This window comes from Ceratotherium simum, unplaced genomic scaffold, assembly GCF_057802395.1.
Source record: "Ceratotherium simum simum isolate JZ-2026a unplaced genomic scaffold, ASM5780239v1 HiC_scaffold_43, whole genome shotgun sequence".
Taxonomy (NCBI): domain Eukaryota; kingdom Metazoa; phylum Chordata; class Mammalia; order Perissodactyla; family Rhinocerotidae; genus Ceratotherium; species Ceratotherium simum.
The window spans coordinates 867,423-890,707 of record NW_028261259.1 but is presented as its reverse complement, the minus strand read 5'-3'; the positions used below and the strand labels follow the sequence as shown (position 1 = coordinate 890,707).

Sequence of the window (23,285 nt, the reverse complement as noted above, 5' to 3'; positions counted from 1 at the left end):
GTTTATTTCAAAACCTGTGGAGTGTATTTTTATACAGACTCACTATTTGCATGTTTGTACCATCTTTAATTCTTTAAATATCTTCTTTTTTTTTTAAACAGTTTTATTTATTTATTTTTTTGTGAGGAAGATCAGCCCTGAGCTAACATCCGTGCTAATCCTCCTCTTTTTTTGCTGAGGAAGACCGGCTCTGAGCTAACATCTATTGTCAATCCTCCTTTTTTTTTTCCCCCCAAAGCCCCAGTAGATAGTTGTATGTCATAGTTGTACATCCTTCTAGTTGCTGTATGTGGGACGTGGCCTCAGCATGGCCGGAGAAGCGGTGCGTCGGTGCGCGCCCGTGATCCGAACCCCGGCCGCAGGTAGTGGAGCGCGTGCACTTAACCGCTGAGCCATGGGGCCGGCCCTTAAATATCTTCTTTATCTTGATTCCTTGGCATCTTTGTGTACAAATAGGATAATTTCCCAACTGCCTATTAGGGATAAATAGATCCCTTTCTTTTTCTGTGAAGTGGAAGAGAAGTGGGATTCCTGCTTGGCGGAACAGCTTGACTGCCAGCCCTCTGGGTAGATGTGCTCCCTGTTCCTCTGGGGAACTGCTCGTGAGCCAGAGTACTGCACTGCTTTTCCTGCTCAAGCACCCGTGTTTTCTGGGAATGCCTGTCTCAAGCTGCCTGGTGCACGTGGGACCTGAGGGGGTGAGAGGAGAGTGCAGGGGTTGACCCACCTGGCTCTTCCTGCTGCTGGTGGTGATGGATCATCCAGAGACTATCCCTTGAGCCTCCTCTCTGGGCCTGGAGCCTTCTTGTGTTCTCCCACTGCTTGGCTGCCGAACTCCTCTCTGCATGTTTTAGGCTGTGTGCTCCATCTTGTCAGATCTAGTTTTCCACATTTCAGGCATCCCTCATGGTTTCTCAGCCGCAGAGGGTTCTTCTGGTATTCTAGTACAGTTATGCAGTTGTGATTATTTGTTTGTTTTTAGTCTTTCATGTGGTCTTGGAGTAAAAAGGGAAGGCTGCAGTGTGTGCTCAGTTTATCATCTGGTAAATCCAAGAGATATTGAAAAGTTCTTTGAAATGAATTGTTTTTAGGGTTCAGAGTGGCTCTCCTTTTAGCTGCCCTTTGATTGAAGATCTCTTTAATGCAGCAGGAGACACGTTGGCTTGTGTTTGGCAAGGCTCTTGAGGAGTGAGTTCCTTTGGTGAGCATCAAAATCTTCTCTTGAAGAAAGAAACTCTAAGTTTACGTAATTAATGTGTTGACTATATCTACAGTAACTCCTGAGAGGAAAGTATGTTCAGTTTTCTTATTGGGAATGCCTGGAGCTCTTTTGTCAAGGTTAGGACCTCCCCATGCACCCTTCCCCGTGCTATACTTTCTAGATAGTGGAAGTAGAAATTCTCATGTAGCTATAGGCAACATCCGTTGAAGAGCTACAATATGTCTAGTGGTGTGCTAGGCACTAAGGCCGAGGTTAGCAAGCCAGTGTACAGTTTTTGTAAATAAAGTTTTACTGAAACACAGCCATACCCATTCATGTCTGTATTCTTTATGGTTGCTTTCACTCTACAAAGGCAGATATGAGTTGTTGCAACTAAGATCATATGGCCAACAAGTCTAAAATACTAACTGTCTGGCTTCCTGGGGAGCATAAAGAAAGTGGGTCTGGATTCTCCTGAGTGTGGTGTCTATTTAGTGCAGGAGAGAGGAAAATGTGAACTTTGGAGTGTAGAGGTTAGTTGGATAGGCAGAGAGCCTCCTGCCTTCATAGAATTTGTTTTGTTATGTTTGGGGGTCATCAGGTTATCTTTTTCAATAGACCCCCCAAAAATTGACCTCCTGCTTTCCTTACCAGTTATCCCATTCACTGCTTCTGATTGAACCCCTCTTTCCTGATTCATAGCACGGAGGTATGGAACACTGTCTGATAGCTTCTTCCCTATTCTGCCCTTAAATCTCTTTTGATTTCCTTTTTTCCCAATTATAAATCCAAACTGAAGCTCAATCTCATTCCTTTCCCTCTCTCTCAAAGATAACCACTGTCCTGAAATTGGTGTTTATCATTCCTTTGCTTTTCTAATTTTGCTTTCATTGCATATGTATTCATCCCTGAACAATACCTAATATTGTTTTGTCTGTTTGATAACTGGATAAGTGGTATACTGTATGTATTCTTCTGCAGCTTGCTTTTTTGTCTTAGCAATATATTTGTGACCATCCAGCTCTATTTCTTTGAATCTCACTTCTATTTGATATTCTACTATATGGACATATCACAGTTTATTAATCTATTCTTTGGGCTCTTTTTTTCCTAATTAAGTTGACCGTTTATTTATCTATTTTTAATAGCTTTATTGAGATATAATTTATATACCATAAAGTTCACCCATTTAAAGCGTACAATTCAGTGGTTTTTAGTATATATACAGAGTTGTACAACAATCACTATTATCTAATTTTAGGACATTTACATCACTCCCAAAAGAAATGTTGTACCCACTTGTGATTACTTCCTATCTCCCTTCCCCTTCCTCTACCCTCAGATTAAAGCTAATCTATTTCTGTCTCTATAGGTTTGTTTATTCTGGATCATATAAATGGAATCTTTTGTGGTCTTTCATGACTGGCTTTCACTTAGAATGTTTTTGAGGTTCATCCATGATATAGCATGTACATAGTGGGCTTTTAAATTGTTCACAGTTTTTGCTGTTACAAATGATGCTTTGCATGTGTTGGGGAACTATTATTTTTTAAGTGACTTTTACTATTAGTAACAGTAAAAACCTATCTCATATTCTTATCATCTGCTGAAGCTCTGGGAGAAAAAGACAAAGGTAATGTTTATCACAAAAGTATAATTGAGTGCCTCCAGGAGTGAGTAAGGCACAGTCCTTACCTTTTGAAGAATGCACAGTGTAGCTGGGTTAGAATGACAAATTAATTATAAAACCATGGAAGTGCTACAAGTGAATAAGCAAAATTCTGTGGAAATGCAGAAGGAAGAGCAGTTAATTTCTTAGGAGATGTGTACAAAGCGTTATAAAATGAACGACATTTGATCTGAGTCTGACCCTGGAAAATTACTAAGATTTCAGGAAGTGGGTGTTGATAGAGAGGAAGCAGTGTGCAAAGACATTGAGAGATGAGAGCGTTTTCCAGGAACTTAGACGAGATGGGGTGGACCTGAACAATATCGTTGTGGGACAGGAGACTAGGATGGGTCCAGGCTCATTGGTTTACACCCGCTATGGGAATCATTGGGAGAATCAGGCAAGATTAAAATGCAGCCACATTTGTATTTTAGAAAAAAAACTCTGGCAGCATAGAGGGCAGGCTGGAGATAGGAGAGTCTAGAGGTGGGCAGTCCACACGAAGACCGTTCCAGTCTTGTAGATGAGAGATGATGCCCTGATGTGGTTAGCGTTTTGCATGTTAAATTGACAGGACTTATTGGAATGGGTGGTAAGGGAAAAGAATTCTAAGGTGACTCCCCTGGTCTCTCGCTTGGACAACTGAATGATTTGGAAATTTGATAACTATCCCCCACATAGAGAAGATTAACTTGTGTTGGAAACTGTCTACTTTCTACAAATGAAATGTCTACTTCAGTTTGCTTTAAGGAATAAGATAACTTATAATTTAAAGATTGCTTAAAGTGTTTTATTTCCAATTCAGAAATGAAACACAGGTATTTACTGAGCCTAGGTTATATCAATTTCAGACTTGAACAATCAAACTACTATTAATTCTCATTTCCTCATAGCCAAAAGAATGCAATGGTGTAAAGATTCCTGTTGATGCCAGTAAACCTAATCCAAATGACGTGGAGTTTGGTAATCTGTATTTGGATATGAATGGACTCATCCATCCCTGTACTCATCCTGAAGACAAGTACGTAACCTGTTTTTGTCACTGACATCACCAGTTACAGAGGAGTACTATATTATATTACATCGTTTGCTTATCATTATAGACCAGCACCAAAAACGAAGATGAAATGATGGTTGCAATTTTGGAATACATTGACAGACTTCAATATAGTAAGACCAAGACGACTTCTCTACATGGCAATAGGTGGAGTGGTAAGTGCTAAAATAATTAACTTAGAGTCCTCCATTTTTGTTTTTGCTGTGTTCCCAGTGTCTAGAATGAAAGTCAGCTAAATAAAGAAAAATATTGAGTGTGGTAAATTTGAGAAAGCAAGCCTCATCCTTCAGTCATGCATTCAAACACTTTTTATGCCTGTTTTGTACCAAGTACTGTGAAATGCTGGGGATGTTGGTGACTGCCCTTGCTTTTGAAGGGCTTCCCAGTAAAGGGACAGAGACTTAGATAAATGAGTGAGGTTAGTTATTTATGGACTTTATAGGCACTAGATAACACATGCAGCATGTTGAGGGAAGAAGGTGTCAGTGCTACTAAGAGAGTTGGAAGATAGAGAGGAGGTGACTTTTGTCCCATTTCTTGGAGATTGGTGGGCAGCGGAAGGGGATGGATGGGACAGATATGGGGAGGGAGGACCTCATGGACTTCTCAAATGTGGCAGGTAAACACACTCTCCATGCCTGTGATCACACTAACATATTTGGGCAACTGTAGGAGTTTTAGACTGGAAAGGGAAGTAGAGTGATGACTTGAAGAAGGCCTCACCTGCCATACTCAGGAGTTTGGATTTTATCCTATAGGCGGTGATTAGTCATCACAGGACCTTAAGAGGGGAATAACTTACTGACCTATGATAATAATGTCAAGTAGCTTAGGTTATAATTGATTAGCAAACTATATACCAGGGTTCAAGGAAAATTAAGGTAAATCATAAGCCTAAATTTATTTATCCATATGCAAATAGATTCTCTTTTTCTTTTAGATTTAGCAATTGTAGTAGCTAATGGAATGATTTTGAAAATCCAGAAAACTTTGGGTCCAAGGAGATTAACTTTTCTGTGAGGTTCTCTTTACTCAAAGAAAAATCTTAGCTACCTGATAACTTGTTAAGTTGTAGTTAAAAGTGGAGTAAAGAATAAAGGGAACAGGAATATGTCTTATTTGGAGCATATTCCAATTCACATTAGCTAAGTTTCTTGAAGGAAATTTTTAACTTTACTGCAGTATGCCCTTACTGCTAGATCAAGTATAAAATATGTACATATTTGTGTGCGTTGTGTACGTGCTCATGTCTGTAACATGTTTTTTTGTTAAAATATAAATGTAGATCATAGAACTTGGTGCTTGAAAGAATTAGATTAGGTGGTCTCATTTTACAGAAAAGGGAACTGTTTAAAAGAGAATATAAAAGAACTTATTTTTTGTAGACAGGATACTTCAGAGTCCCTTCCAACCCCAAAACTCAGTTCAGTAACTTCAGAATCTTACAGTCCAGTTCACTTCATTCAGGGTTATCCAGTGATTTAAATTTCACTTGGTTAGAATGATTTAAAAGTACTTTTGGTAAAAACCTTGTTCCCTGTCTCCTGCTGTGCTTGTAGAGACAGAGTGGTGATTATGAAGCTTATTGTGGGAAGTACAAAATGGAAGTGCCTTGGGGTCCTACAGATCAAGTAGTTTTTTTTGCTTTTATAGGGCATTGTGGATCTCATTTGGAGACCATCCTTCCTCTTAGGCAAGGACAGAAGGAAGCTCTTCCTGATCCTGGTTCTGTAGTCATTGTCTGCTGGCTGAGTCTTTGAGTCAAGTGAGCTTTCTTCTTGGGTGCTTTGAAGCACCATAACCCAGTGGAATTGGCATTAGGTCGTGGGGCCTGCACTGTTAAGTGCTGTGGCTTCATAGGATGTTTGTCCATTTGATATGTCACTCACTGAGCTCAGCTTTTAGGTTCTTGGTCCAAATTTAAGTCCTCAGGATCTCCTGTCTGTGGTGAAAGGATTATTAGACATATTACTTACCTTTTCCATTTTAGTGTACTAGTTTTATAACAACAACTGATTCAAAATAATGTGCAGATTTAGTTGCAAATATTTTGAATAATATTATGTGAATGTGAAATACATGTTTTTCAGGCACCACGTGCTAAAATGAGCCAGCAGCGTTCGAGGAGGTTCAGAGCATCAAAGGAAGGAATGGAAGCAGCAGTAGAGAAGCAGCGAGTCAGGGAAGAAATACTGGCAAAAGGTAAAGAAAGTGAATCTTGAAGGTGGACTTTTTATAAGATGTATGCAGAAGGGGGAGGGGCGGCCACTTTTTCTTACAAATAGATAAGGTTTTAATTTACTTAGGATCCCAGAATATGCAAGGAAAATTTATGTTCACTGTTGAGGAAAAGTTGTTAATGGAATTCTTCACTATTTGTTTCCAAACTCTGTAGTAAAAGAGAAACTTGGGAATACAAGGAGGGAATTCTGGTAGGGAGAGCAGATGGTCAGTCCCTCTCAGGACAAGTGCAGCTCTTCTGCTAACTTTTATGTATCTGTAAAATAGAAATATTTTAAGTGCTTCTTACTTCTTTTTTTCTAATGGGGGCTATTAGAAAGCTACCATTCTGTAAACATTTTCCTCAAATCAGTCTTGGTAGCTTGCCTGTTGCTTCCTCTTAGAACTCAGAGGTCTATATGAGGAGGCCTGGGATGATGTGATCCATATTTCCAGGCTTTCACCAAGTCACACACATTGTCACTATAGATCGATGTAGCAGGAACCGAGGCAGTGAGGTACCCAGGGTTCTCTCAGTTTTGAGGAGGCCAGGGGGGGCAGGTGGCCATTTTATCAATTCTTCAAAGCCTTGAAATTCCTGATGGGTACATAGGTAGGAGTTGGCTAAAGCTCAGAGAGGAGAAAGGTCAAGAGGTCTTCATGCCCCCTCTGACTGGTTCTTTCCCAGGACACCTGTGTGTGAGGTGGGATGTGCTTGTAGCAGAATGGTTTGTTTGGTGTTGTGTTACATAGGGCAATGTGATAGACCAGGAAAGCCACAGTTTATTGGCTCAGGATATTACACTTGGAAGTTGAAAAAAGATACCATAGTGTAGTCAGGTCAAGGCTGCAATTATGATACATTCTATGTTATTTTAATTTGCTAGAAGTTTGCGAGTATATAGTTACTTTTAGCTGTAGCTTATACTAATACTCTAAAACCTGTTTGTATCTATAACAGATTGTCTTTGATTTTAAAGATGTCTTTTTTCTTGAACATGTTATGAAATATGTTTGTGTCTTGAGAAAAAGCTAATCAGTGATACAGAGGGAAAAATAGGGTTTTTGTATCTCTCAAGCTGATATTTTTATTTCTTATCATTTATTTCTTATCATAAGCTGTGATAAATTCAGCATTTTAATTTTTCTTTTTTTTTATAATTTTTATTTATTTATTTTTTCCCACCAGAGCCCCAGTAGATAGTTGTATGTCATAGATGCACATCCTTCTAGTTGCTGTACGTGGGACGCAGCCTCAGCATGGCCGGAGAAGCGGTGCCGCGGTGCATGCCCGGGATCTGAACCCAGGCCGCCAGTAGCGGAGTGCGCGCACTTAACCGCTAAGCCACGAGGCTGGCCCTAATTTTGTTTTTCTAAGGCACCTTTATTTTACGAACTGGTATCAAATTAGAACCCCTAACCCGTGTGTGTAGTCTGCTGCAGAGGGCCTTAGGAAGAACATCATAATTTTTATATTTTTATATAACAATATAGTATCTTTTGTGTACTATATATTGTTTGACACTTATGTTAAAGCTTTATTTAAATTTGAGGAGAGGAATCTTATTTTCTTCCCAGAAAGGGGAACATTGTTCCTCAAGTGACAATACTTCTCATTTTTCTGTATTTGAGCTTACTGTGTTTGTTGTTTGGGCTTAATATTGAGTAGTTTACCTCACTTTTTATGGGGATAACAAAACATTGCCTCTTTTTCTCTAGGTGGCTTTCTTCCTCCAGAAGAAATAAAAGAAAGATTTGACAGCAACTGTATTACACCAGTAAGTAGTCTCAGACTTTGCTGGCTATTGCTAACTCTTAAATGATAGCTTAATTTATTTTCTTCTATCATTTTAGGGAACCGAGTTCATGGACAGTCTTGCTGAATGCCTTCGCTATTACATAGCTGATCGTTTAAATAATGATCCTGGGTGGAAAAATTTGACAGTAAGTTTCACATTTTGGTACTTCAAAAAGATGAAGGTGATATTTGAGTCTATACTTTGATATGACTGGTAGTATTTTTTTCTTTTTTCCCCCCTGTGAAATACTAGTTGACTGTCAGAGGAAAGGAGAAGCTGCCAGGGTTATTAGAAATGGGATGTCTTGCGTGATCCAGTTTTAGACAGTCGAATTTTCTCTCAATGCCAATTTTTTGTCCTTTTACCGTCACTATGAAGCCATAAAATGGTACTCATGATTTAAAAAATATCTATTTATGTATGAAAGTAATTTTTAAATGAAAATTTCTATTTGAAATCAAAATATAGCAAAATTAAAGTTGTGGGGCTGCCTTTAAAGAATAACTGTGTTCTCCTAAGTATTTAAGTAAAATTTAAACAAACTTTTGTGTAATTTTAGGTTCATAAGCTTATTTCCCTATTATTCGATATGGTAAATTGTATTTACTGGGTATCTTGTATTGATTATTCCCAGGGCTTGTATGCTTCAGTGCTGTATCCTTAGGTAGCAGTGAGAATGGTAGAGACTTGTGACTGGTCGGTTTTTCTAATGGCTAAGTTTAACCCAGACATTTGATTTTCTATTCCATGCAGTAAGTAAATAGTTTTGGTGTTTAACACACACACACCTTATTAAGAAAAATTTCCAATTAATAACATCTTAATAGAATTATCCCAGTTTATTTTAAGATACTCAGTTCTGTTGATTTTTGTCCTAGAAAATTGGAGATGAGCTGAAAGTGTTAAAAACTGTCTTTTATAGGTTATTTTATCTGATGCTAGTGCTCCTGGTGAAGGAGAACATAAAATTATGGATTACAGTAGAAGACAAAGAGGTAAAAATCACTTATGAATATCTGATTGACAAGCCATTATATAGAAAATGGTTAAATGTGATATTCCTCTGGTATAAATATAATAAATATATGTTTCCTCCTCCTTTAGCTCAGCCTAACCATGACCCAAACACTCATCATTGCTTATGTGGAGCAGATGGTAAGTTTCTTCTTTGGAATTTGAGTCTCTTGGATTAAACCATAGCAAGTTGATGAGTTGGTGTATAGTAATGAATTATTCATGATTGCCTGGAAATTCTAAAGTGCCTTGCTGATTTTATGTTTGAGAGGAAATTAGTACTGAGTTATTTAATCTGTGATTAATGTTTACCTATCTTTAATTTTTTTTTTACATTTTTCTACCTTTTAATATGGCTGCACATACCTTTAAAATGGACGAGTGTTGACTCATGAGTGGTAGTCTACACTCTAGGCCCATGTATCTGGGGGACATCTTGTTGACTGAGAACTGCTAGGAAGTTTTAGGCATTTTGGCTTTGCTGCCTCTGTTTGTGTGCTCCTTTGGGCTTTTCTTTGTGTTGGTGTCTTGTGTTATGGTAATGTCTTATGTCTTTGGTTATGGTAAGGATTTTCTGAAAGTGCTCACGGTTCAGTGTTTTGTCATTGGTGATTGATAGCTGATCTCATTATGCTCGGCCTTGCTACACATGAACCCAACTTTACCATTATTAGAGAAGAATTCAAACCAAACAAACCCAAGCCATGTGCTCTTTGTAATCAGTTTGGACGTGAAGTTAAGGACTGTGAAGGTTTGCCAAGAGAAAAGAAGGGAAAGGTAAGAAATTTGAGATGGTAGTTGCCTCATTTTTTAAAAATTTTATTTTATTTTTTTTGTGATAAAATATATATAATACAAAATATACCATTTTAACTATTTTTAAGTGTATAATTGAACAGCATTAAATATATTCAGGTTGCTTCATTTTTAATATACAGAGAAGACTATTTTTGATTAGATTTTTTACCTACTTTCTCTGTTCCCTCTCATAGAAATGTGTCTTTGAAAACTCTTTAAAGACACATTCAAAAGCATGCATGTACTCATTCTTTCTACTCTCCACTTTTTCTAACATAGCTTGTAAGTATACGAGGCTTAAGTCTCATAGGTAATAATGTCCATGGCACATGATTTGTTTGTACAAGTAATGTTTCAAATGGTTATTCTTAAAAGGAACTACAAATCAAATATATTAAACTTGTTGATACTTTAAACTTCTTGATACTTTTAAGTTACTCCTAGTTTCTGCAGATTTTGGGTTCACTTGATTATATCCAGTCTCTAAAGAGGTTTCTATCTGTTTTAAGAATATGGTACCTCTTTAAAAGACATAGTGAGTGAAAAAAGCAGGTAAGAAATATACTGTATGCTCACAGAGAAGGGTCTAGAGGCATACACATCAAAATACTGGTTGGCTATCCGTCAGAGATTGGCAAACTCCAGCCCTCTAGATTTGGCCTATGAGCTAAGAATGGTTTTTACTTTTTTTTTTATTTTTTATTTTTAAAGGAAGATTAGCCTCGAGCTAACATCTGTGCCAGTCTTCCTCTATGTTGTATGTGGGTTGCCGCCAGAGCACGGCTGACTAGTGGTGTAGGTCTACGCCTAGGATCTGAACCTGCGAACCCTGGCCGCTAAAGCGGAGCATGCCAAACTTAAGCACTATGCAGGGGACTGGCCCTGGTTTTTATATTTTTAAAAGGTTGTAAAAACGAAATAAAACATGAAAGAATATGCAACTGAGACCCTGTGTGTCCCGCACAGGCTAAAATATATGTATTTACTATCTGGCCCTTTGCAAAAGACATTTGCCGATCCCTGGTCTAGGTATGATTGGGATTATGGGTAATTTTTATTTTTAAAATGGTTTGGTGAGTTCTTTTTTTATTTAGTACTTGTAATATTAAAATGGATCTTGCTTTTAAAAAAAGCTATAGTGTTCGTTTGGCTGGAAAAAAATTACAGGGTTTAGAGTAGACTTGTTTAATCTTTACTCCTTTTGTTGCAGCACGATGAACTTGCAGATAGTCTTCCTTGTGCAGAAGGAGAGTTTATCTTCCTTCGTCTTAATGTTCTTCGTGAGGTATGGAGCAATAATCACTAGAATCAGCCCTCTAAAGCAGAGTGCCGTTTCATAGCTTTAATGGCAGCATTCCTTTTTGGTTGTAGTATTTGGAAAGAGAGCTCACCATGGCCAGCCTACCGTTCACATTTGATGTCGAGAGGAGCACTGATGACTGGGTCTTCATGTGCTTCTTTGTGGGAAATGACTTCCTTCCTCACCTGCCGTCGTTAGAGATTCGGTATGTGTGTTTGTGTGGGTTTTTAAACTACTGTTGCAGCCTTCTTGCTTACAGTGCGTACTGGTCCTAATACATAATGTTTGTTTCCTGGTGGCAGGGAAGGTACAATTGACCGTTTGGTTAACATATACAAAAATGTGGTTCACAAAACTGGGGTGAGTTCATTCTTGAATAATTTCAAAACAGAAGTATTTGCTTTTATAAGAAGATCATTTTACATGTATTTTATCACTTACAGGGTTACCTTACAGGAAGTGGTTATGTCAATCTGCAAAGAGTACAGATGATCATGTTAGCAGTTGGTGAAGTTGAGGATAGCATTTTTAAAAAGAGAAAGGATGATGAGGTAAAGTGTTTCTATTGCAGTAGCTAAATTGCTCCTGTCTCTAATAGGCTGTGATGATCCTGTGATTGTACTTTTAACCTCTTTGAGTGCGTTGTTATATTATTGTAGTGTGTCAAACGCCAATGTAATCATGAGTGGCCAGTGCTTTGATTATTTTATAAAGGCTGTGATGCTTGCTGTGTGGAACTGTGTATTGCACACTGTGTGAATTGCACTGTAATTTTTTTCTCTCTTCATAATCCTGATTAAGATAAAAATCCAAACACGTGTCTGATCAACAGGATGTGAAATGAGGGTTCCAAGACTGGAAGAATGCTGGGAATGAACTAGTGGATGCCATGTTTTATAGGAAATGTTTATGCTGTGAAAGTCAGGTGAAGACCTAGGAACTCTGTACTCTGGTAGTGGAGTGTAGGGGCCTCTGGGTTAGATAGCATCAGTCTAGGCAGAGGGTTGCAGCTCTGAGTAAGCAATTAAACATGAAAGAAGGAAATAAAATAATAAAGCACTTGGAAGTTGATGACATATGATGGAGTGAGTGCTTAGGTGAGAAGTCCAGTCTGGCTTGGGCAGTTGGGAGTGTGGTTGGGCCGGTCATGAGACAGCAAGCAGTGGGGGTGGAGCAGGTTGGGGTGAGGACAAGGTAGAAATTGAGTTTCATTTTGGAGATACTGAGTTGGAGGGGTCACAGGACACCTGAGAGGAGAAAAGTCCGTGAAGCAGTTAGATGGATATGTGTAAAGCTCAGGGCAGAAGTCTTTTGGAAGGAGATTTGAGAACATTGGCAGAATACTTCACGTCATGAGTGTGAAGTTGAAATCCCTGGAGCTTTGTATGGAGTTCAAGTGCCTCCAACAGAAACCTTAAGAAGCATGGATCTTAAGGAGAAACGGGAGTCAGTTCTAGAGAGGTGGGAGGAAATCCCTGAAGAGATGAGAAGCCACTGGTGCTGCCGGAGGCGTCAGAGTGAGATAGGCCCCTAGTCCATGGCCAGGGGCTCAGAGGTCCTGAAGAGTTAGTGGGGTGGAGGGGCAGTAGCCTGGAGGCAGAGTAGGTTGCAGGGTGATTGTGCAAGAGTGGCAAGGGAGGCAAGCAGTGGGTAAAATGAGCAGATAGTAGCTTTTTAGAAAGAGAGTGAAGGAAATCCTTTTAGAAACTGATTTTATAAAAAGTCATATGGCTATTTTGAGCAAATAGCAACATAATAATATTGCTACATTGCTTCATTACCTCCTAACAGATTAAAACATGTCATTGCATCTGACAAGATTTTATATTTTCTTCAGCTTTGTATGCTATAGCTAGTGATCTCTTTTTTAGAACCTTGGGTACCATTTTATATAACAGTGTGAGTAGACTGTAAGTGTTCTTTTTAAAGCCTTTGGTACTTGGTAATCTTCTGTGATGGCAAGAGTTTTTCACATGTAAAATTTAAATAGCATAACTGACTTTGTCTAGGATATCAAATGTCTATCAGGACAGCCATTTTTAACTAAGCCTTCAACAATTATGGTGGCTCCACCTGACCTGCTGCCATTTATGCTTAAGAAAAAACTACACATACGGTGTAGTACTTGGTGTAAAAGCCTCACGTTAGAACAGTCCTTTTATGTGGTTTTAGGTTACTCTGTACTATTAAGTATTGGTGATATTTGCCATTAGAGTGGGATGTATGGGATTTGATAGATACCAGAGTGCTTCAGATTTGAGTAATAAAGTTTCCAGCTGGCCTGGCAGAGAGGGCATTTTAAAGCTTTGGATCGTTTTTGGTATCCCTGACATCATATGATGTTTGTCAGCATGGTTGGACATCGGGGAAATTTATGAACCCTGAGAAATTCAATATAATAGTATCTAGGTGTGTGTATTTTCCCAGGAAGTGTGTCTCCGGCTTTTGACAGACTTCCAAAGGAGTTCATAGCACACAAAAATTAAAGATCAGTAAAGTCCAACCAGGTGTACCTATTTTGCTTATGTGTAACTACCACCCTTAGAAATAGGTATTTAACTGACCAGCAGAATGCATGGTAAAAGAGGAATACATCAATATTTATTATTAAAGTTGAGCAGTTAGGTCAGAAATATGATGCTTTTTATTTTATGAGCTTTGATGTTTGCCTTTTGTCTTGCAAATCTTCTTCATTTATTCAGCATATATTTATTAAGTGTTTACCGTGTGCCAAATAGTATTCTGAGTGTTACTGATACAACAACAAACAAAAGAAAAAAGCAGACAAAAATTCCTGACCTCATGGAGCTGATATTCTTCCGCGGGAGATGGATGATAAACACAGAAACTGAGTAAAGTGTGTCATGTGTTAGAGAGTGATAAGTGCTGTGAAGAAAAAAGCAGATGAGGAAATATCTGGGAAGGTGGACGTGAGGACATTGCAGTTCTAGAAAAGATGACTAGAGAAGGCCTCACTGACAGATGACTTTGAAGGATATGAGGGAGTAATCATGCAGGTGTTTGCAGGAAGAGCGTTTCAGACAGAAGGAATAGCCAGTGCAAAGGCTCTAGGGCAGGAGCTTCCCCAGGATGTTCACGGAACAGCAAGGAGCCAGTGTGGCAGGCACAGAGGAAGCAAAGGGAAAGTAGTAGGGGTAGGAGAGGAGGTCAGAAAGATGGTGGAGGGCCAGATCTGGTAGGACCCTATAGGTCATTATAAGATCTTTAGCTTTCACTCTGCATCAGTGGAGGGTTTTGAGTATAAAAGTGACAAGATCTGACACATATTATAAAAGGATCACTCTAGCTGCCCTGTTGAGACTAACTGTATGGAGGCAAAGATAGAAACAGTGAGCCCAATTAGGCTCTTTTGCGATAATCCAAGGGAGCCAACATGGTGGCAGTGGAGATTGATAAGAGGTAATTGGATGCTGAACATGTTTTGAAGGTAAAACTAGTAGATTTGGCTGGTGAATTAAATGCTAGGGGTGAGAGAAGGAAAGCTATTAAGAATGACTCCGAAGCATTTTGTCTGAGCAATTGAAAAATGGTCTGAGCTGCTGTGATAAAGAAGACTGGGAGGCACAAAGCTAGGGGTGGGGATGCCATTTGGGGCATGTGAAGTTTGTACACCCAAGTGGAGATGTTGAGTGGGGAGAGGTCCTGACTGGGGAGTCATCAGCACGTAGATGGTGTTTAAAGCCGTGAGACTGGATGCTCACTCCCATGAGAGTGAGAGATCCAAGTACTGGGTGAAGAGGAACGCCAATATTAAGGTGTTGGGAAGTTGAGGAGTGAAGGCATTCAGCAAGAGTGAAAGAGGAGAACCAGGTGAGTGTAGTGTCCTGGAAGCCAAGTGAAGAGCACGGATCAAGAAGGAAGAGTCACGGTCAGATACGGACTGAAAACTGAGTAATGGATGTCACAGTCTGTGGGTCATTGGTGACCTAGATAAGTTTAAAGATGGGGCAAAAGCTTGATTAAAGAAATTGGTGGTGTTGCTGTCTTAGGAGGTTTTAAGGTCGTCAGTCACCATGTATCCAGCATTCAGCCCCTCTCCTGGCAGAAAGCACAAATTTCAGATCTCAATGGGGTGTTATATTGCAGGTGGCAGTACTGACTTGGAAGTGATGGAAGTGCAGCTGCTAGTAGAATGACAGTCAGTACAGTACCTGCTGGCCCCTGTTTTAGTCCACAGCAGCAGCCATGGCCACCGTAGCTGTCATTTCAGTGCCTTGATGCTCACAGAAACTTGGGCGTGGGAGGAATGCTTTCTGGGGTAAAGGAGGCCTTTGAGTGGCCCAAAGTAAGTGGGGAGTTACTTATTTGTATCTTCTCCATATTGGTGGGCTACTTGCTCCAGGGTAAAACGGAGGGTCTTTGTTATGACTCTTGCATTCTTTCCTGAAATGATATCAAAAACTATCTGAAAAAAATTAAGAGGAATAATTAAATTGTATCTAAACTCAATTTAGAATGCTCTCTGTCTATCTAAAGTTCTGATAAGCAGCACTTTGAACATATAGTCCATTGCCTGGTTTAATTAGTTACGTTTCTGGGGTCTTCCTTTAAAACTTTGTCTCCCAAATCATTCCTGGTAATGTTTAACTCTTACATTTTTGTGTAATTATTTGACAGAATATGTGGATTTTATACTTTTAGGACAGTTTTAGAAGACGACAGAAAGAAGAGAGAAAGAGAATGAAGGTGAGTTTTAATTAATTTCATCAGATTGGCAATAACATACATTTACAATTTGGGAGGAAGATAGCTTTTTATTCCTTATCCAGTAGTTTGTTAGGGACGTAATGTCTACCCAGCTGCCTCTTACCTGGAGAAAGAATGCTGATGTCAGTTTTAAAGAAGTCCTTTCTAAGCTCTAGAGTCTGAGGGGATACACTTGATGGGCCAGAGGGGCCGGGTAGCACTTAGCTATTTGAATTTTTTACGGTAATTGGGTATTGTTTTTGTAATAAAAATAGTTAGCTCTTTGTATCTTCTTGAAAGTTACTACACTCTGTCTATATCCTTGGCAGGTTACTCTTCCTAGAAGACAACACTCGAAACTTTGTTGTTTCTCTGCTCAGAAATTACCAGTGACTCCTTAGTTCCTGCAGAATCCAGTTCTATCTTAGTCTGGCATGCAGAGCATACTGTGATCTGGTCAAGTTCTCACCCTGCTTTTCCCCAGTTGTCTTCTAAATATAGCAAGTCCCTCCTGACTCAGAGCATTGCCTTTGTTTGGTCCCTCTACATGGGTTTCTGACTTCACGGCTCCCTCCCATCTTACATTTTCCACGAGGCCTCCCTATTGCTTCTGCTTGTAATCCAGGTTGAGCAGTCCTTCCTTTTAACTCTAGTGCTTCTCGCTTGTGATATTTGTTTTCTTGGTTAATTGCATAACACTTTATAGTCACTTAACTTCTTAAGTTTTTGTTTTCTTGTCTTCCTTACTGGATTTTAAACAAATGGAGTTTGGGGACTACCTTTTATTATTATATTTTATTAGAATCGAGCAATTTCAGGAACCTATAAGGGAGAAAAGTAGAGTTATTGATTGTTGCAGGTGGGTTCAAAACCACTTAGATAGGGAAGGGCATGTTTGATGTCTACCTTATATATTATTATTTTCTTTCAGTCAGTGTCTGTTTAAAAAATATCTTTATCAGTCAGCCATGACTGTCACCTACTGTAGCTATAATCCTAGCTCTGACTAATTGGAAACAAAGAGTTAAATTCCGTCAAGGTGAAGGATAAATAGAAGTTGTATTTCCTAAGTATAAATCAAACTCTTGGCTTATTTTTACCTTAATAGTTATCTTTATTTGCCTAAAATTGTGTCTTGAATGCGTTTTGAAATTGTAAGTGAACATAAGGGAATAACCTAATGAGATTTGAATAGCTTCTATGTATCAGAAAAGTGTATTATATGTACTTTTATAGCAGAGTTATTAAATATTACAGACTATTGTTTACAGGGTAAGTTACCATCAAATCAAACTGTAGACAACCCTGTAATGTTAACGGAAATCCATTTCATCTTTAAAGAGCTTACAGCAGGGACTCTTTTCCATTGCCTTCATTTCTTCCTGTCATCTAACTGTGTTGTGATTTAATTTTAATTTCTACATTCATTTCCATTTATGTTAGAGAGATCAACCAGCTTTCACTCCTGGTGCAATATTAACCCCTCATGCCTTGGGTTCAAGAAATTCACCAGGTTCTCAAGTAGCCAGTAATCCGAGACAAGCAGCCTATGAAATGAGGATGCAGAATAATTCTGTAAGTAACTTATTTTTATGTAGCATTGAAGAGTGGTGACTTTCAGATGCCTCTTACAGTTGTGTGTGAATTTATCACTTAGCCTGGCGTTGTTTTGTTTTATAGTTTTTCTCAATTTCTTTTGCCTTGAGATATTTTTAACTGTTAAATCCTTACTAATATGAAAATATCTAAATGATGTGGAAGAAAAGAACATGCATGTAAATGTGGATAGCTGAGTGGCTGCAGTGTTTCTCTAATGCAGTCGGGCCCCAGTGCTTCCTGCTTCCCCAAAGGTACTGGGTGGTGATGGTGCTAGAAGCATGACAGGACCTCCAAATGTCTCATAGCTAGAGCAAGAGAAGAGGGGGGTTTTGCTGCCGTATTTCCCCTTTCCTCCCAGGGATCAGTTATGGGCATTTTGCAGAATAGTATTCCTCAGTTTGTCAAATACAGGTACTCCTCACTGCCTAAACTCTCACTCTCCAACTCAGACGTGGACTATATCTGAATACATATTTTAAGGTAGCTCTCATTATCCAAAATTTTTTTAGAGCTCTTTTTTTGTTGCTGGGAAAGATTTGCCCTGAGCTAACATCTGTTGCCAGTCTTCCTCTTTTTTTCCCCCTCCTCAAAGCCCTAATACGTAGTTGTATGTTCTTGTTATAAGTCCTTCTAGTTCTATGTGAGCCGCCACCTCAGCATGGCTACTGTCAGACAAGTGGTGTGGTTCTGCGTCCAGGAACCGAACCTGGGCTGCCAAAGCGGAGCGCGCCAAACTTTTTTGTGAGGGAGATCAGCCCTGAACTAACATCCGTGCTAATCCTCCTCTTTTTGCTGAGGAAGACCGGCTCTGAGCTAACATCTATTGCCAATCCTCCTCCTTTTTGTTTTTTTCCCCCAAAGCCCCGGTAGATAGTTGTATGTCATAGTTGCACATCCTTCTAGTGGCTGTATGTGGGACGCGGCCTCAGCACGGCCAGACAAGCGGTGCGTCAGTGCGCGCCTGGGATCCGAACCCGGGCCGCTAGTAGCGGAGCGCACGCACTTAACCGCTAAGCCACAGGGCCAGCCCTGAGCGCACCGACCTTTAACCACTAGGCCATCAGGGCTGGCTCAGTTGCTCCCTATTTATAAACTCAGGAACTGAATGGATTTGCCTCATGGTATTCCTCCTTATTTGAATGTTGTAATCCAGACTGCAGAAGCAAATCATCTCAGCCAGCAAGGCTATGCTCTGTTCAGTAGCTTCTTGTAATAGCAGCAGACCATGAGCTCAGAGCACCCGGCAGGGCAGCAGCAGGGGTAAGGGAACAGACCGTGAACTAATGTACACAGACAAAAGGTAATCAAAGCTATTGCTTATTTCAGGCTAATAGGCATGAGAGAAAGAGAGAGTGTTGTAGAGGGAGGAAAGATATTATATAAGGTACAGTATCCTATGTAAACTTTTGCTATGATATATCCAAGGAAATTACGTAAGTTGGGATATTTAAATTTCATTATTCTAATAGTTATCCTATTGATGCTCAAATCCTTTATCACAAGGCAACCCTATATGTGAAATTTTTGCCATATCATGAGACTGGTTGAATTTATATTCCCATAAATTCACACTTAGAAGTTTTAGGACCTTAGATTTGGAATTTGGAAACAGATTTTGCATCTTCTGAGAGAAGCGGCTGGGGTTTCTGTTGTGTTTTTGGTTCTGTTTTTCCTTTCTTGTCTTATTCCTTACACCATTAACAGAGTGGGATATGGAGAATCAGTGAAAGGTTTTGCAGTGAGATGCTTGTGTAGAATGGAAAAAGCTGATGTCCATCATTTAAGATTATAGTGACTACCGTCCTCACAGAATGAACTGAGAGTGACTAGTATTGCTAAGACCCTGTTGATGATAAAATGCTTTTTTCTTAATCTCAGGGAGGCAGGTAGGTTTAAACTTTGCCAGCTATGATTGCTTTGAGAAAGATTCCAATATTCAGGCTCCACAGGATTAGACTATATTGATTAATAATGTCTGCCATGGGAATAGGAATTGGGAGATTGGTGATTAGGTTGCTTATTAGATCCTGTCTTAATTCTCCTTGACACAGTTATTTCTACTGGAATCTTTGCATAGAGGAGTTTTCATCTAGAATGTGTTGAATTTAAGGAAATCATGAAGCCAAATTACCAGTTTATTTAAAGGAAGCCTTTACAGTTACGGGGTCCACCTGTCCTCGCTGATCCGTGGATTTCTGTGTGACCAGGTGAGTACTCTGTGGACCTGGTACCAACAGGTTCCAGCAGCCTCCGCTGTGCAGAAGACCTGCCAGTGGGCTTTCCTGGGCTCAGCTTGTCAGCACAAGGACTCACTGAGAGTGAGGGTATCATGAGAAAAATTATTTATTATTTATTTATGTTTGATGGATTATATTCAAGGGAAAGATGGTAAGGTGTGTGAGGCTCTGTGTGTGTAAATAATTCAGAAAATACAGTTATTTGCAAAGAAGAACACATTAAACAAATATATGTAAATAAGTGTAAATATGTGTAACAGTAAAGAAATATAGACTTACCTGCATTCCGAATTCTCAAAAGTCAGGATTTCATATATAAATATAAATATATAAATGTTTTACGTGTATATGTAGTATTACAAGACATCTCATTAAATATTAGCAGGGATGCTCAGCAACATTCCTCAGGCCTATTCAATTTGACTTCTAAAGACCTATAAATGCTCCACAAAGATTCAAAATCTTACAGACACCTGGAGAAAAATATGATTTGAACTTCTTTATGTTAGTAACAGAAATGTAAAGTTAAATTGACCAGCAGCCGGATTTATTTTCAGCATATTGTTGTTGTTTATGAGATTTCAAATTATTTGGAGGAATATTAAGCAACACCTTTTAGATAGAAGGGTAGGGCGCTAGTCTCCAAAAAGATTGTCCTCTCCACCTGACATTCTAAAGGGAATTAACTTTGCTTCTTGAATCCTTTCTGAAATAACAGTCTGGTGATTCACGTTGAAGACAATCTTGTTAAGTAATTTTATATATAATTGTTGGCCTCTCCTAATTGTGTGTGTATGTCTGTGTGCCTTTTTCATTCTAGCATTCCTGGGACGTTCTTGAGGGGAATGTGTGCTTGTCATGCAATAGATATTGTTTGAGTGCACAATTTATGGGGACCCACCATCCTCATTTATTCAGAACAGAGGGGTTTTCCAGGACACAGGACATTTAGCGTTCAAACCAGGATGGTTCCTCATCTGATGAGCCAGGCCCTGGGCCAGATGCGTGGGGACCTGGAGAACCAAACAGACCTTGTCCCACCTCCATGGGATTTATATTCTGTTAGGGAATTTGGATTTTAGACAGTTAATGATGAGAGTGATTTGGGAGTTTGGCACAAGGGGACTAAACCAGAGGGGGCAGGGAAGCCCTCTTGAGAAGGATTGATAGTTAGCTTGAGAGCTAGAGTTGGGACTGGATTTAGGTGGTTGGAGGGTTAGACTGGAGTGAGGGTGTGGGAGTGTGTTCAAGAGAGCGTTTCAGGCAGAGGGACCCGCATGAGGACACACCTGAAGCAGAGAGCCTGGTGTGTCCATGACCTGAAAGAGGGATGGCTGAGCCGAGTCAACACGGGGGGAGAGGTGTGAGCCAGACCAGCGAGGGGAACAGGCTGGACCAGGTCAGGCGTGACTTTGGACTCTGTTCTAAGACCAGTGGGAAGACACTGGAGAGGTGCGAGCAGATGGGTGATGTGATTGGCGTTGGGTCTAAGCATGTGGGTTAAAATGGACTTGAGGCTTAAGAATGAAGACTTAAGAGGCAGATAGGAGGTGTTGGGAAGAAGGTTACGAATAAGGTGATTGTTCCCTAGGCCTGGATGATGGCTGTGGAGTAGGAAAGAAGTAGAAAGAAAAGACCTTGGAGTGTAGAACCGCGAGAAGGTAACGGTACTTTCTTGCCTGCATGTGTCAGATGGCACAGGGCAGTGACTGTGCTCCTCGCTGCTGTCCGTGCAGACCTGCAGGCGCCCCCTCACCCAGGTCTGTGTGTTCACCCCACTTAGCCACTCACAGGCCTCCTTCCACATCTTAAAGGAAGTCAGGCCTTACTTGTGAGGGGGTTGTCTCAGACGGGAGACACCGAGGAGAGCCCCTCCAGGCATCAGAGCAGCCCCTTCAGCCTCTCCCTCCGGCTCCTCCCCCTCCACTCTCTCGCTTTCCACCCTCAGAAGGACCCCTGCTCAATATTCCACGTCCCCATGTTCTTCCTCCCTCAGGCTTGAGAAGGGTGGGCAGCCAGTGGGGTGGACATTGTCTGTACCTTCCACCCTGACCCCCGCAGGTCCTGGGCTGGACAGAGAGCAACTCTACTGGGAGCTGAGCCATGAGAGCCAGGGCGTCACCCACCTGGGCTCCTTCATCCTGGATGGGGACAGCCTCTATGTCAGTGTTGAGGGGCTGGGCTACAGCTGTGCTCTCTGTCCCTATCATAGTTCTGTGTTGCCTCCATTGCTCTAAAGTGAGCTGTGATCCATCTCTGTCTCCTTCTGGTCGGGATGCAGTCTTCTGGGGTGATGACTGGGGCCAGCCATCTTCCATCTCGTTTCATCCCCCCTGAACACCCCTCCACTCTTCCCCTCTGCTTTTCCCTAAGCTTTTCCCACAAAGGTCCCTATGTCCTCCCTCTCCCTTAATCCTTTATGTTCACCCCAACTCTTGGTCAGCTCCTCTCACCTTCTCTCCACAGCTGACACCTATGGAGCTGAGGCCCTGACTACTACCAGTGAGTATTCCTGGCCCTCATCTCCTGGGTTCCATCCCCATTTGGGGTTGGGGAGCAGTGGTTCTCCTGCACCCACTGTCCTTGGTGAGAGAAGGACCTGGAAGGGCCCTAACTCATCCCTTCTCTCTCTCCCGTGTTCTGGTGGAGAGTCCCAGCCCAGTGTGAGAAAGCCTTAGTGACAGACATGTTCTCCACCACATTCTGACCCCACGTGGTTTTCACTTTAATTCTCCTAAAGCCTCACCCTTGGTCCTCCTTTTCCAGGTATCCCGTATGTGTGTCCAGTGTTCTGCCCGTCCATGTGTCTCTCCTCTGTGTTCAGTCTCTTGTTCACCTATCTCACTCTCTTGGGCTCCTCTCATCCACAGGCTTGCTCATTCCTCTACTCACACAGTCACCCCTCCTCTCACTCTCATTTATGCTTCACCTGTGAATGGTGGTCCTGGGACAGCCACTGCTGGAGCCCGGGTGAGCCTGGGGGCTCCTCCCACTCTGTCCCTCCTTGAGACAGCCCTCGCCACAGCTCCCGAGCCGGCCACCACGTCCCTGCATACTTGATCATCAACTGTGCCACCAGAAGCCACCACAGGTATCTGGGGGCCCCTTTTCCTTCCCAAGAGAAGCTCTCCAGCCCCACACCTCCACCAGCCAGTTGTGATCCAGGAGCTGGGCAGCCAAAGTGTGACATTCTGGTTTTGAGGAAATGGTGCTGATCACAAAGATTATACCAATGATTCAGTCTGAGGCCAGCCCTCAGAGAGCCCCTAGCGTTGTGAAATTAACACACCAATATAACACTGTGTGGGAGGTTTCGGGAAGAAGCACCTGGCATAGTTTGCAGAGGAAGAGCTTGCTAGAGAAAGTTTCACCTGAATAGAGTCTTTAAGAATGAGCAGGAGAGACCCAGGCAGGTAGAGGATGAAGAGTTTTTCTGGCAGAGAGGATTCCATGAGCAAAGGCTTGCGCCAGAAACAATATGCCATATGGGGAGAATTGAAACGAATTTGGGTTGCGTGAAGCATAAAGTTTAACCCGCAGTACATGGATAAAATGAGACTGAAAGGTCAGCAGGAGCCAGATTGAGTAGAGCCTTGAGTGCCAGGTCAAGAAGGTTGAACTAAACACTGAAGACCATAGGGAGCCATGGGTGGTACTAGAGCAGTGGTGGCCCTAGTGAGGTAT

The 23,285-nt window shown here is 40.9% G+C and overlaps 1 protein-coding gene across 1 annotated transcript in view; it reads left to right on the top strand.

The window, feature by feature from the left end:
• LOC147911321 (uncharacterized) overlaps window positions 1–23,285 on the top strand; it is a 207,098-nt gene that overhangs the window by 180,653 nt on the left and 3,160 nt on the right. Inside the window, exons 12-13 of the transcript XR_015550862.1 lie at window positions 22,068–22,103; window positions 22,368–22,692. The gene's annotated coding sequence lies outside the window, so the exon portion shown is untranslated. The remainder of the gene's footprint in view (window positions 1–22,067; window positions 22,104–22,367; window positions 22,693–23,285) is intronic.